This window comes from Geotrypetes seraphini, chromosome 2 (assembly GCF_902459505.1).
Source record: "Geotrypetes seraphini chromosome 2, aGeoSer1.1, whole genome shotgun sequence".
Classification (NCBI taxonomy): domain Eukaryota; kingdom Metazoa; phylum Chordata; class Amphibia; order Gymnophiona; family Dermophiidae; genus Geotrypetes; species Geotrypetes seraphini.
Genome location: NC_047085.1, coordinates 243,126,339 through 243,141,314, shown reverse-complemented (window position 1 = coordinate 243,141,314; position 14,976 = coordinate 243,126,339). Strand labels below are relative to the sequence as shown.

The 14,976-nt window shown below is 42.0% G+C and overlaps 2 long non-coding RNA genes across 2 annotated transcripts in view; one reads left to right on the top strand and one right to left on the bottom strand.

Annotated features, from left to right (window-relative positions):
• Positions 1 to 14,976, top strand: part of LOC117353501 — a 267,636-nt gene that overhangs the window by 132,650 nt on the left and 120,010 nt on the right. The window lies entirely within an intron of this gene.
• Positions 4,691 to 9,166, bottom strand: LOC117353502. Its single transcript, XR_004537959.1, has 3 exons — positions 8,939 to 9,166; positions 8,675 to 8,778; positions 4,691 to 4,878 (listed from the first exon to the last, which is right to left on the bottom strand). It is a non-coding gene; the product is annotated as an uncharacterized LOC117353502 (long non-coding RNA).

Below are 14,976 nucleotides of genomic sequence, written 5' to 3'. Positions count from 1 at the left end.
AAATATATACATTCAAAATGTTTCCCTGCAATTTCGGCTTCCCTGACTAAGTGGGATTTGATGTTGCAATCTCCATTAACTGATCGTATGTGGACGGAACTGTGGATTAGGATCTTTAAATCGCTCCACTCAGCCTCCCATAGACAAACTGCGATTTTTCTGTATCATCGAGCCTTCTGGACTCCGTCCAAAACAGCTAAAATTAAGAGATCCACGGATAGCTCCTGTTGGACCTGTAAATCCTCCGAAGGCTCCCTACGACATATGTTATTTGATTGTCCCCATTTACAGATTTTTTGGTCCTCTATCTGGAATGTGATTACCAAACTTTTTATTATTAATGACCCCTTCACATTGGATGTCTTACTTCTGGGATCCTCGGCACTGTCCTCACCTTTATCTTTGTATCATGATCGTCTTTTGACCCTTTTGTTATTCATAGCTCTTCAATTAATTTTACAAAATTGGAAAGACTTCTCTAACCTCAGCCTCACTCATTGGTGGAATTCAGTATGCCTACATGCTAAATACGAGAAACATATGGCAGAACGCTCTAAGTCACTATCCACTTATGATAATACATGGTCTATACTAATAGACCATTCTACTCAAGACCTTTGAAATAATGCTTATGAGATCATTTATTGATATAACATCACTCATCAATTTGTTTTAATCTTTCACACTTTTCATTGGTGTTCCTTATCTGATATATCTCAGGAATCAATATGACCCTCTCTCCATTTATAATGCCAGATTCTATTAAGCTTTTGTATTCTCTATGGCTTTACATACTAGACTACATTATGATACTATACATAATTCATGGTCCTGCCATCCTATTTATGTATTTATCTTGCAATGTACTATGACCAGAAGACTGTGTTAGTTTTCTCATTATTATTTGTTGCTTCTATCCTTGAGTATCGATAATATTTCTTATTGTGATATGATGTACTGAAGGGAGCTGTCACTTGGTTTTTCTTGTTAGGCTTCCTCGGAAGCCTTTGTTGTATATTTTCTATTCTATAACTATGAAATCAATAAAAATATTTTGAACACAAAAAAAAAAAACATGCAACAGCAATAATGAATGCCACTCAGCAAGACACTGCCACACATGAACACGAACACAGCTGTAAGACACTGATATACCAAAATCATGAAATCTTACCAAGTTGTTTGTACAGTGCTGCTAACGTAAGTGCATGGAGGCAAGTTCACAAACTTAATTGTCAGACTTTGTATGTAACATAAAATTTCAAGAAAAATAAGAAAACATAAGCAAAAGTGAGGGGGGAGGGGAAAGAAAAATTTTAGGCAACATATTAACCATTCTAAGCCACATTATTGGACTTTCTCATTCCATACAGGCATTAGGAAACAAAGAAAGAAATTCAACCCAATGGGGTGTCTGCAAAACAGGCACAAATACTTACCCTCCCCCCCTTTTACAAATACAGAGCATGTTTTTTAGTTCGGATTGTGGCTGTAACAGCTCCTATGCTCGTAGACTTCCTATGACGGTTGAAGCTGTTATCACCGTGGCCAGCACTATAAACTGTGCTATGGTTTCATAAAAGGGGGGTTAAATTAAAGTCATAGTTATCAACTACTATACATTATTTTCTGAAACTGTCTGGAGTACAGGTTTATCCTGAAGAAATAACTCCAAATGGGAGTGGTCCATAAAAATGTATTTATTATTTCCATATGTAACCAGACCTGAATAAATGCATGTAAACCGTTCTGAGCTCCCCTAGGAGAACTGTATAGAAAATTGAAAAAAATAAAATAAATAAAGACATTTACAAGGAAATCTAAGAATAAAAAGAAGCTCCTACTGCCACAGTTGTAGACATGAGCTGCAGGAATTGCTTCCTATGAAATTGTGTCTGGCTACATCTAGAAATATTGTTAATTGGTGACCACAGAAGAAAGCCTGTTTCTTGGCAAAATACAATTTCAAAATAGTTTTTTTATCTACATCAGTATGAAAAGTAACCAATAAAATTGCTCCCTTAGCTATATAATCTTTAGAAGATTCCAAAAATTGATAAATGTTTAAACTAACAGGAGACGCTAATTGATCCATGCTCCCCTCTTCAGCTATACTTTTGAAGACTCTAGAAACATAATAAATATTATCAGGAGATAGATTATCTGCCTGAGAATATTGAAGAACATCTCTCATATACATTTTCAAAAGCTCCAATGGAATTAAATAATGGGAGATAAGAAAATTCAAAACCTAAGGTTTCTAGCCCCCATAAGTTTTTCCATTTTTTTCTAATTGAGAATTTAATAATGTACTGTCTATAATATTCTAGAAACTGCTGACGTTTGCAATGTAAAAATAGAATAATCTAATTTATCCAGTCTGTTTTCAATGAAAGTTAATTGGGATTAATATTCAGTCACTTTAGCTGTAACTTCAGATGAAAACTGGCATAACTTAGAAACAGTACCTTGCAATGAAATTCTTTTCGATTTACCACTAGCCAAATATCTTGTAAGTTGATTGCTTTATCCATAGAAACAGAACCTAAATCTGTCCCAGAATTCATTTGTATGGGCATTGGAAGTGGAGTACCGGATGATCCTTTGCTCCGCTCCAAGAACACTGAAGTTGATCCCAAACCAGTTAGTTTATTTATTTATTCCAAACTAACTGCATGGGTCAATGATTGGCTGAGTGGAAGACTTCAGAGGGTGGTGGTCAACGGCACCCTCTCTGAGACATCGGAGGTGACTAGCGGAGTGCCGCAAGGATCAGTCCTGGGACCATCTCTTTTCAACATATTCATAAGGGATTTAACCTGGGGGCTTCAGGGTAAGGTAGCACTGTTCGCCGACGACGCCAAACTGTGTAATATAGTAAGTGAAAGCAGTCTCAAGGGTAGTATGACGCAGGATCTGATCATGTTGGAAAACTGGTCCTCAACATGGCAGCTGGGCTTCAACGCTAAGAAGTGTAAAGTCATGCATCTCGGCAGCAGAAATCCATGCAGAACATACACCTTGAATGGAGTAGCACTAGCTAGGACTTCAGAAGAACGGGATTTGGGAGTAATCATCAGTGCAGACATGAAGGCGGCCAAACAAGTGGAGAAGGCCTCATCCAAGGCAAGGCAAATGATGGGATGTATCAAGAGAAGCTTCGTCAGCCGCAAGCCTGAAGTCATAATGCCACTTTACAGAGCCATGGTGAGACCTCATCTGGAGTACTGTGTGCAATTCTGGAGGCCACATTACCGTAAAGATGTGCTTCGAGCCGAGTCGGTCCAGCGGATGGCCACTAGAATGGTCTCCGGACTCAAGGGTCTCTCATACGAAGAAAGACTGGGCAAATTGCAGCTCTATACTCTAGAGGAGCGCAGGGAAAGGGGGGACATGATTGAGACATTTAAATATGTCACAGGACGTGTCGAGGTGGAAAACGACATCTTCCTTCTCAAAGGACCATCGGTCACAAGAGGGCACGAACTCAAACTCAGAGGAGGGAACTTTAATGGTGACACCAGGAAGTACTTCTTCACAGAAAGGGTGGTGGATCACTGGAACAAACTTCCGATGCAGGTGATCAAGGCCACCAGCGTGCTCGACTTTAAGAATAAATGGGACATCCACGTAGGATCACTACGAGGGTCGAGCTAAAGAACTAAGTCATTAGCACCCAGACTTAATGGGGTGGGTCAGTAGAGTGGGCAGACTTGATGGGCTGTAGCCCTTTTCTGCCGTCATCTTTCTATGTTTCTATGTTTCTATACCTATACAAGCTCTTGGTGACATTACAGAGGAAGGGGTTGGAAAAGGATAGGGAGGACAATGGAAGGCAGGAAGATACAAGAGGAAAAGAGAATACAAGTGTGGTGTCAATTAGATGAGTTTTCAGTTTCTTCCAGAATTTTGTGTGGTTAGGTTCCATCCTGGTCATTTTAGTAAGTTCATTCCAAGTTTTTATGCTTAGAAAGGTAAGAATGGAGTGGAAAACACGTTTGTGTTGCAGATTTTTTATGGAAGGGAGATTTAGAAGTATTCTGTTGAAGGTTCTGCAGGAAGTAGACCATGCCTTGGAGAAGAGCTGGATGAGAAGAACCGTGGAGTTTCTGTAAAGTATACGGTGAATGATGCATGAAGTTTTGAAGGTTATTCGTGATAGGATGGGTAGCCAGTGCAGTTGCCTGATGAAGGCTGTAATTGAGTCATATTTTCTCAGGTTGAAGATTAGTCTGACAACGGTGTTTTGGATGAGTTGCATTTTGTGAATCAGAGTGGTGTTGATTCCCATGTAGATGGAGTTGCAGTAGTCAAGTTGTGGAAGTATCATCAGCTGTACAACTAAAGCAAAGTGGTGTTGGTGAACGTACAATTGGGGAGATGAGTCTTTCTATTTTGAAAATTGAGAAGCATATGATGTTTCACTCATACATATATCCAAAGTCATATGCTGGACACATATCATGGTCTAACTGGTAAGTATAACCTCCAGGGGGACAAAAAAGTTTTTTTCAAACTACAGCAGTAGTGTCCACTTCCGAGGAGCACCCCAAAAAATAATTTTTGGAGAAAAAAGACCTCAGTTGAAAGGCTTCATGGGTCAAAAAAAACTCCAAAGTGGGTGCTACCACTCAGTTCAGTCTGAAAATCTTTTATTCACATCCTCGACCCAAAAGACCGGTAGTCATCAAAAATGTGCTGCAAATCACATACAGCACAGCACTGCAATTTATAGCCAAAACGTAAAGGGGAACTTAGCTTCAGCTTCGGGTGCAGCGATGTTGTGCTCTCTGCTGGTCCACTTCAAATGCAGGCTCCAAACGTCACTTTCCAGATCACCCTTCATTGTCTCAGATTTATGCATCCCTGTAAGTGTTCCTGGTTGAGGAGGAGGAGGTAACGGTTCACCAGAGGATAAAGAAGCAGAGTGAAGAGATGTACTCATATTACAGTAGTAGAAGTTCTCACAAGAGGAACAAAATGCCGGTCCATAGGGCCCTTTAAAGAAGTTGATGGCACCACCTTTGCCTTTCTTTTCCCTATTCCAATTCAAAATTATAATTCCCTGCTCCTGTTTCCTCAAGGCTCCAAAGGGGCATGCTCTGCCTCTTTGGACATGCCCCTTCAGACATGTGCCCACGAGCACGCATGTGTGGGCCATGTTCCATGGCTTGGTTGATCTTAAGAGGCTTCAAAGGACCTCTATTTCTGGCACTTGATGTCAACTGCTGTCTGCAGGAGTGCCTGTCTGCTGATAACAAAAAGAGCCAACCCGCTCAAGACAATCCTCCCAATCCCTAGAACTTAAGTTTTATTTTTTTGGTTTTTTTTAATGCAAATGACATTCAATTAATAGCCTTTCTTTTGTGGATGTGTTCAGTGTCTTTATTAACTATTTAATTTGAAATATAAAACAATAACACACGTATAGCAATATACAGTAACTTAAAACAATTAACAGACTACAACACTGGAATAAAACATCACCATACTTCAAATACTCGTAGCATGTTGTATCCTACCCCATCCCCTCATCAGAATCAGTGATCTTCAATAGAGCCCAAATTGGGTCATATCTCCTCAATGTATTCACTTTTCTGCTGCCATTCACTCAGTATTTCACCATGGACAAGGCACTTACTTTTTATAGAATTGTGTTTTTTGAGCCATTGCCTAACTTTCAATTAAGTCCAATTAAAGCCAGTTATGAGGTGTTAAGTGCCAAATATTGGTGCCAATTAAAGCCTATCAATTTTTGGCCAGATGTGCCAATGTATGTGTATAACTTTAGGTGGAATGTAGAAAATTTGCCAGTAGATGATTTAAATTAGTCAATGTTATCTTAACTGGAATGGAAGCAGGCTGCTAGCACTAACATTTAAAAAGATAGAGCAGCTTTTAAACTACAGTTGGTGGGGAGGGGGGGGGAGCTGATTGTTGCCCAGAAGCAGATGGTTCAGTGTGGATTATCCTTGAAGAATACAATTGAAACAGGCTATTTAGGGAATCCCAATAGAGAGGTTTCAATAATTTGGCATCAGGGGGCAGATGGACATTTTTCTCACCACACTCTTCCAACTCCCTATTAAACTCATTTTCTAGATGGATTCCTATGGTGCTTGTCTGCAATGCATCTAAATCTCAAGGGGGCCTGTTAGAGATGTAGTTTGGGTGAGCTTAAGATTTGTTTGAATATTGCAGAAAAATGTTAAGATGGCTTGGAGAAATCCACTGCTTATTTCTAAGCAGCATAGAATCTGTTTTGCTTCCTGGGATCTAGCTAGGTACTTGGGACCTGGGTTGGTCACTATTGGAAACAGGATACTGGGCTTGATGGACCTTCGGTCTGTTCCAGTATGACAATTCATATGTTCTTATGCCCATTTTTGAAAACATCAGCCAGCGGGAGCTCACCCACATTAATAGCAAGCCTTTTTCTGTCTGCTACTAACTTAACTGGCTGGTTAAAATAGACTTGGATAACCCCCCACCCCGATATTCAAAGCCAGGCTGTTACCATGGCTTTGCAAAAGCCAGCATTAACCAGCTAAGCAAATATTCAGTGCTGACCAATTAAATTAATAGTAGGCAAAAGTAGGCCTGCTGCTTGTGGGGCCTGATTTGCCCGCTAAACATTGCTGGTCAGCACTGAATAACATCAGTTATCATGCAATGTTGCTGGTTAACATTTTGAAGTTTACTGCAAATATTCAGCAGAGATAACCATTTATCTCCCACTGAGTATTTGTGGTTAGGTGCCAAAATATTATTTAACCTGTCGGTGGCCATTTCTGGCTGGTTATATAGCTTTGAATATTGAGGGGAGCAGATTGAGATAAGATAGGGCTTAATATTCAAAGCGATTTAAGCAGGCAGGAGAGGCTTCTGCCCACTTAAATCACCTGTGACCTCCTAACCCACAAATTCAGTGACTCTAAACCGGGCAGTGCCACTGAATATAAAAAAAATAGGCAAGCCAGGGACAGTGCAGGCGACAGAGTTGGTGAAGAGCTAGCAGTTATGCAGCTAGCAGCAATATTCAGTGTTGGCACTCTTATAGCTAAGCAGACAAATTTAGCACAGCTCAAAAGCTATCCTAATTCTGTGTGCTTAGCTATGCGGGTATTGGCACTGAACATTGTCTGGCACGCACATAGCCCTTTTCATCTTTGGAAAGCCTCCCAATTCCCTCCCACCCTTCCAAATTTCCTTCCTTCCCCACTCCGTCACCAGCTCACTGCCATGCAGAAAACTCCTGAATATCCACCCATATCCTTGCAGGCTCCTGCTCCTTGTGGCTTCCTTAAGAAAATGGTTGATACAAACTCTTGTGGCAGCTCATAGTACTACACAAACTTTGCAAGCTGCTGTACAAGGTTGTTGCACCAATTTTCTTAGGGAAGCCATAAGGAACAGGAGTGAGAGAGCTTTCCTCCTGCCCCCCTGTGGCCCCCATGATCCACCAGGGCATCAATTAGGCCTGTGAGGCTACTTAGTGTGAGCTGGGGAGGGAAGGAGGAATAACTCAGAGGATGAAAAAAGGATCGGAGAGCTTTGAAAAGAAGAAAAAGATTACGCTGGTCTCAGCTGATATTCAGCCAGGACCCTCATAAGCCCTGGCAGCCAGGATCAATCAAATTAGCCCCAAATATTCAGTTCCAGGGCCTGTATTAAACAAAATGCTGATGACTGCTGGCTGATTAATTATCAGTCAGATCATGTGGATGGGGTTCTAAGAACATTTGGGTACATTATTGGTTTAAGAATTTAATGGGTTTGGAGGATCAGTGGTATATCTTTGTTAGGTGATATTGATTCGTGCTTGAGTTCTAGCAATTTGATGAATCACAGATCTAAAAAGAAATTGGTTTTGTACTAGTACAGAAAGATCCTCAAGCATCATCCCCCATGGTTGTTTTCAACGTGTCCAGCCATCTGATTGCTGGTCACCCTCTTCGCCTGGTTCCTTCGATCTTACCAAACATTATGTTCTTCTCCAGTGATCTCTCTCTTCTGATGGTGTAACCAGAATAAGACCATCATAACTTCATCATATTTTATGTTATTATATTTGGAGTACTCAAGAGGCATATTGGTAAATAGAAAAGTGCACAGTCATCCAACCAAAGAAAACAAACAAGGTTAAAATAAAATAAATTATTATACTGATCACAGGATATAAATATTTTTTTATAATACAAAATATATAAATAATATTTAAATAATCTCTGACTCGGTAGTCAAAGATCTGGCCTGTTTGGGACACAAGTTTTTCAGTAAGTTTTCCATTCTGGCAACTATCTTATAAATAGCAACAAACAAGATCTCCTGATTTGGTTCCAGTCCATTTTACCCATGGGAACAAAATAGCCTTGGAAGCCAGGCTTACCTCTTTAAGGGGAAGCAGGAGAAAACGCTTGGACCCAGCTCAGCAAAGGCACCAATATGAGGAAAAACAGCTTAGGAAAACCACTGTTTAGGTGACTTGAAACTCATTGGAGGAGAAGTGAGTTCTCCCCTCCCCCCTCCCCAAAAAAGGTCCCTGATTCAGAAATAAAAACCTTTATGATTTTAATTCAACATATCCCTTGTCTTAGTTTGCTTTGTGTTCCCTCAGTAAATGGAAAATATAACTGATTTATTTTTATGCTTATCAATATGGTAAAAACAGTACCTGAGGTTAATCTTGTCACAGCATGAATAACTCAGCTCCATAGCTGGAACTCCAAGACTGATTCAGTAGGATTCACTTTCTGATCCAATGCAGTGTGCCCAGCTCTGGAGAGGAGAAAAACACTTTCCCATGGCTTTCCTTTGCAAATGCAGCTAAAAGGTATCTCTGGAGGCAACTGGGAGTCCCACCAAAGTCACCAGGGGCAGGGTTTGTGAGAATAAGAAAAAGCCTTTTTGGCAAGAGTAAGGGATGAAAGAGTATTACCTGGAGTGGAGAAAGAGGCTCCCCCTTGGCTTTCCATTGTGATAAAAAGTTGAGAGTCCACTGATATCAACCAGGGGCAAGGCTTGCCAGCTTAAGAAAAAGAAAATTTTAACCCTCCTCCGGTATGATATCCTGCAGTGTTCTTCAACCACCGGTCCATGGACCAGTGCCGGTCCACAGAAATTTCCTGCCGGTCCACAGGGCCAGCACGTGCATCAGGCCCAAAACAGTGTTCTTCAACCGCCGGTCCACGGTGCGATCGATGCAGCGTTATCTTCAAGCCAGCTCCCTCTTCCTCACTGATTCAGTGCACAAAGCCAAGGGCAGTGGCTCCTACGGGCATCCTGCACCTGAACCGGAAGCAAGGTGCAATTAGTACCATTATGGGGGCGGGGTCTGAGGTAGAGATTGGGTAGAGATGGGCGGGGTCTGGCCCACGACTTAGCCCAGTGTTCTTCAACCGCTGGTCCACGAACCGATGCCGGTCCACAGAATAATTCTTTTATTTCTGCCGGTCCATAGGTGTAAAAAGGTTGAAAAACACTGATATGCTGTATAAGAGTAGACATGCTTCAGTTCCAGGTAGGGTTACTATATGGCTTCAGAAAAAGGAGGATGGATTGAGACATCCAGATTTACTTCCATTACGTTCAATGAAATTAAAACCCAGATGTCTCTATCTGTCCTCTTCACATCCATTGCTTTCAGTAGAAGTGAAACACAGTTGTCTTAATCCGTCCTCCTTTTTCTGGAGCCATGTGGTAACCCTAGTTCCAGGATCTTGGTTTTCTAACTTAAACAGTGTAAATATGAAAACAGAAAAAAATATATACTTCTTCTACACAGTTGTCAGCACTGACTAATATCCCTGAGAATTTAGAACAAGATGACATTTACTGAAATGCAAAGGATTCCAATGCCATGGATATTTGCTACATTATTACTCAATGCCTGCTGAAGGAGATGAAGTTCTGAAGGTAATAATGCCATGCTTTCATATGTTTCAAAAGCTCAATTGGGAAGCAATAGATAAGCAGAAGAGAATACAGTTTATTTTAATTCAGTTTTGCTATGTTTTGGAAAATGACAATTTTGAACTTTTAATGACTAAACAAAGCATTTGGAAATATATTCATTTTCTCATTGCCACAGGGATGCAAATTATTTTGTAATATAATCACATCAAGAATTTAAACATCACAATTTACAGCATTTTCTTACGTCTTCTTTCCCTCCTCAGCTATCCAGTTTAGGAAAAAAACAGTTTCTAAGGTTCTCCAGTAGAGCAAAGGAACAATGTACAAGGGTCATGTCATAAATAATGTACACTATTTTTTTTAATTTACATGGGGTTTTTTTTGAGTATTTATTTACAGTCCTTCAATATAGTCTCCCTGCTTTGCAATGACTGAGTCACAACGTTGGGGAAGCTTCATTATTCCATCCAAGACACCATCATCATCACAGACAAGTTCCATGTGGAAGTGTCACAGCAGTGTATTATCGTGATTTTTTGCAAAAAAAATGCACAAAACCCATGCATAGGTTCTTTCAACTTAATAAAAAGGTCAAAGTCTGGTGGTCTCATATCCGGACTGTAGGGAGCATGAGATAACACCTCCAAGCTGTATTTGTGTAGTTTTTCAATGACACTCCCTATGTTCGGGCGAGTGTTGTAGTGAAGAATGAGTGGCCCAGCCAAGAGCAACTGTGGCCAGGTTTTATGTATTTTTTTTGCAAAAAATCATGATAATACACTGCTGTGACACTTCTTCCACATGGAACTTTGCCTGTGATGATGATGCCTTCATGATCATAAGCAAAAATCATCATTTGTTTGACTTTTGATTGAGCTCATCAAAATTTTGGTTGCGAGGAAGATGGAGCTCTCTATTCATCATTGAAAAACTATGCGAATACGGCTGGGAAGTGTAACCTCATGCTCCCTACAGTCCAGACATGAGTCCACCAGACTTTGACCTTTTTCCAAAGATGAAAAAAACCTATGCGTGGACATCATTTTGTAAGTCTGGAAGAGCTTTCTTCTGCCGCTACCCGAGCCATTCGGCAACTGACCAAAACAGTCTCTTGGATGGAATAATGAAGCTTCCCGAACGTTGGGACTCAATCATTGCAAAGCAGGAAGACTATATTGAAGGATTGTAAAGAAATACTTAAAAGTAAAACATGTAAATTAAAAAAAATAGTGTATATTATTTATGAAATGACCCTCGTACCTCGAATTTTTGAAGAACATAAATGTCTATTTTATTTTCAAGAAATCTGATTTATGATTTATTTATTTTTTCCTTATTCTATGTCAATGAAAAAAGAAGCTTGATAAATCAGGTCCATAGTATGTTCAGTAAAGATGGGGAAAGTATCATTGAAGTCCTACTGAATTCATAAGTCATATAAAACATTATGCAAGAGTGATGTAGAAGCTTAAGTGATAAACTACAAGTTAAACAAAAGTGTGAACTTGCCCCATAAGTCCCATGAGATGTGACTTAGGGCTCCTTTTACTAAGGTGCACTAGCGGTTTTAGCACGCTCTTAGGCCCTGATTCTCTAAAAGTGCGTCCCGATTTTAGGCAGCTGTAGGCGTCCTACAGCTGTCTAATCAGCCAATCGGGATGCACGTTTTTTTTAAAAAAATGCTCCCCAGGCAGGCCGCCTATATTGAAGGCGAGGCCCGCAAGACACCTAGGCCCTGATTCTGTATAGGACGCCCGGGAGAGGCGTCCTATTCAGAATCGGCCTAAACTAAACCCCGATTCTGTAACCGGCGTCCATGTTACAGATGCGGGTTAGAGAATCAAGTTAGATTAGACACGGCCCGCTACACTTATCGCGGCAAGGGATCTCTCTGCCGCTATAAGTATAGCGGGCCGTGGCTCCCTGACCGATCGCTGGCAGGAGGGTGCCCAAACCCTCCTGACCGAAGACGCACCCCTCTCCCCGACACTACTGATCGCCCCCCCCGACACTACCGACCGCCCCCCCCGACATTACCGATCTCCCCCCCCCAACAATATCGATCGATGGCAGGAGGGTGCCCAATCTCTCCTGCCCGAAGACGCACCCTCCCGACACTACCGACCGCCCCACCCCTGACACTGACCGCCCCCCCCTCGACATTACCGATCTCCCCCCCCGACAATATCGGTCGCTGGCAGGAGGGTGCCCAATCCCTCCTGCCCGAAGACGCACGCCCCCCCCGGCGCTAACAACCCCCACTCCACCAAACCTGTTCTTACAGATGGGTCTTGCACGTCGAGCAAGCAGGCACGCCTCGTCGAAATGAGGCGGGCCCGCCCCTTCCCGGCCCATCCCGCCGAAGCCTAAGGCCTGATTGGCCCAGGCTCTAGAAGCCTGGACCAATCAGGCCTTAGGCATAGCGGGTCCGCCCATCCCCACTTAATCTAAGGCCTGATTGGCCAATCAGACCTTAGACTTAGTAGGGATGGGCGGACCCGCTATTCCTAAGGCCTGATTGGTCCAGGCTTCTAGAGCCTGGGCCAATCAGGCCTTAGGCTTCGGCGGGATGGGCCGGGAAGGGGCGGGCCCACCTCATTTCGACGAGGCGTGCCTGCTTGCTCGACGTGCAAGACCCTTCTGTAAGAACAGGTTTGGTGGAGTGGGGGTTGTTAGTGCCGGGGGGGGGTGCGTCTTCGGGCAGGAGGGATTGGGCACCCTCCTGCCAGCGACCGATATTGTCGGGGGGGGGGATCGGTAATGTCGGGGGGGGGTCGGTAGTGTCGGGGAGGGGCGGTCGGTAGTGTCGGGGAGGGGGTGCGTCTTCGGGCAGGAGGGTTTGGGCACCCTCCTGCCAGTGATCGGTCAGGGGCCACGGCCCGCTATACTTATAGCGGCAGAGAGATCCCTTGCCGCGATAAGTATAGCGGCCGCGTCTACTTACAATGTAGACCAGCATTTTGCTGGCCTACATTTTTAAGCTTCTCATCTACTAGGGAGACGCATAGGGCCTCCTAGGTTCAGCCTAAGGCCCGCCTAAGGCCCTTAGACGAGCTTAGGCATCTTGCGGGTCTCCCTAGGCTCCCGGAGGCACCTTCAGGCCTGCCTGGGGAGCATTTTTTTTTTAAAAACGTGCATCCCGATTGGCTGATTAGACAGCTGTAGGACGTCTACAGCTGCCTAAAATCGGGACGCACTTTTAGAGAATCAGGGCCTTAGTGCACACTACAATACCGCATGCGCTAAATGCTAACGCCTCCATAGAGCTTGCAATAGTATTTTTCATTTAGTGTGTGGTTAGCGTGTGCTAAAAACGCTAGCGTACCTTAGTAAAAGGAGCCCTTAGGCTCTGGTGCTCCAATTTCTCGCTACAAAATAAATGTATAAAAGGTTTTTCACTCATAAGAGATATTTAGAAATATGAGGGGAAACAAACTCAAAAATAACATAAGGAAATATTTTGACACAGGAGGGTAAGCATATAGGACAGCCCCTTGTACTGGTGAACAAAAAATAAAAAAAATAAACCAGCCCTACTAGAAATCCTGCAAACACAGAGAACTGTCAGTATTGGAGAAGTGAGGCTAAAATAAGAGATCAAGTATGGACTGTGATACAGCAGTTACCAAGATAATGGGGAAAAAATGTTTAAGCCTCAGAGCTGTCATGTTCTATGAGCTCAAATATTATTCTCATTCTTGGTCATAAGGAGTTTGCTGAATCTCTCTCTGGTTCAGTTTACCCAACTGTAATAGGATAAAATAAACAGCATTCCCGCTTCATTCCTCTTTATGAGCAGTGCTATAGATCAAACACCAATAAAGGTAGTTGTAAAATGGCTGAAGACATTTGCATGTACATGGAGCATTCAGGTCCTGCTATTATGAAAGGTTTTACATGAAAGTAGATTGCTTAGGGTTAGGATATCTTTCTGGGGCATATTAGTAGATAACTAGGGGAACGCTAGGCTTGGTAAATGGAGTTATGCTGTTGGCTCAGGTACACTTGTAAGAGTTAATATAGCGGCTGTCCGATCTCCTGACAACTTTCCAGCATTATAGTTCAGTATAAATATGGTGGAAGTGGGTAAATAAATAACAATAAATAGAATTGCTCCACTTATTAGGCTGAGAAAAAGCCTCAGGTTTGTTCTGGAAGAGCATTAATGCTCAAACCTCCTCCACCCACATCATCGGCAAAAAAACTTCCGTAGGGAATATACAATTGCCACTATGCTAATCTTAATATAAGACTGAGATGTTAAATAGCAACACTGACAACTGTGTTGTAGAATTTTAAGTGATGTCTAAATTAATAGTCAACGTTTCACGGTATTAAACCATTTCTTCAGGGCTTCTAGACTCCCACTCTCTTCACACAGTTCTGTAGAAATAATTATATAAAAAGATCTTTACTCATCTTTCTTCAATAATGTAGTATTCTTAAAATACATCGATCCATATTACTCACTGAAATGTTTGCTCGCACAATCTCACCAGCATCCTGTCTCCATAGCAGCGTCTCAGTGTTTCTTAAAGGAAGACTCACCAATCACTCACTGCCACGTCACTGCTATGGGAAGTGTTGGTTTCTCCTCATTGGCTGACCAACTCAGCCACAGTAATCCTGGATTGGTTCTGCAAGACCGAGGCAATTTCAATTTTCCAAGATAAAGTAATGAAACATTATTTGATTAATAGAAATAATACCAGTCTATATTCATATTCAATCCTTTAGGAGTTACAGATTCTAGCTCGTAAATCCAACATTGCTCTCATTGCTGGAGACATAACTGCCTGTTACCCCCATGGATGTCCTGCCATACGTGATCAAGCACATAACATCTAAGCTGAAAAAAAATCATGATTCTAATCTAGGCAGTGTTGTACCATTGGAGCATGTGTGTTTTTTCTGTCTAGTGTGCTTCTATGTTCATTCAGGCGAATTCGTAGTTGTCTAATGGTCTGGCCCATGTATACCTTTAAATAAGGGCATACAATACAGTATACTACAAACTCAGTAGTACATGACGTCTCATTATTTAAACAAGTATTTTTTCTG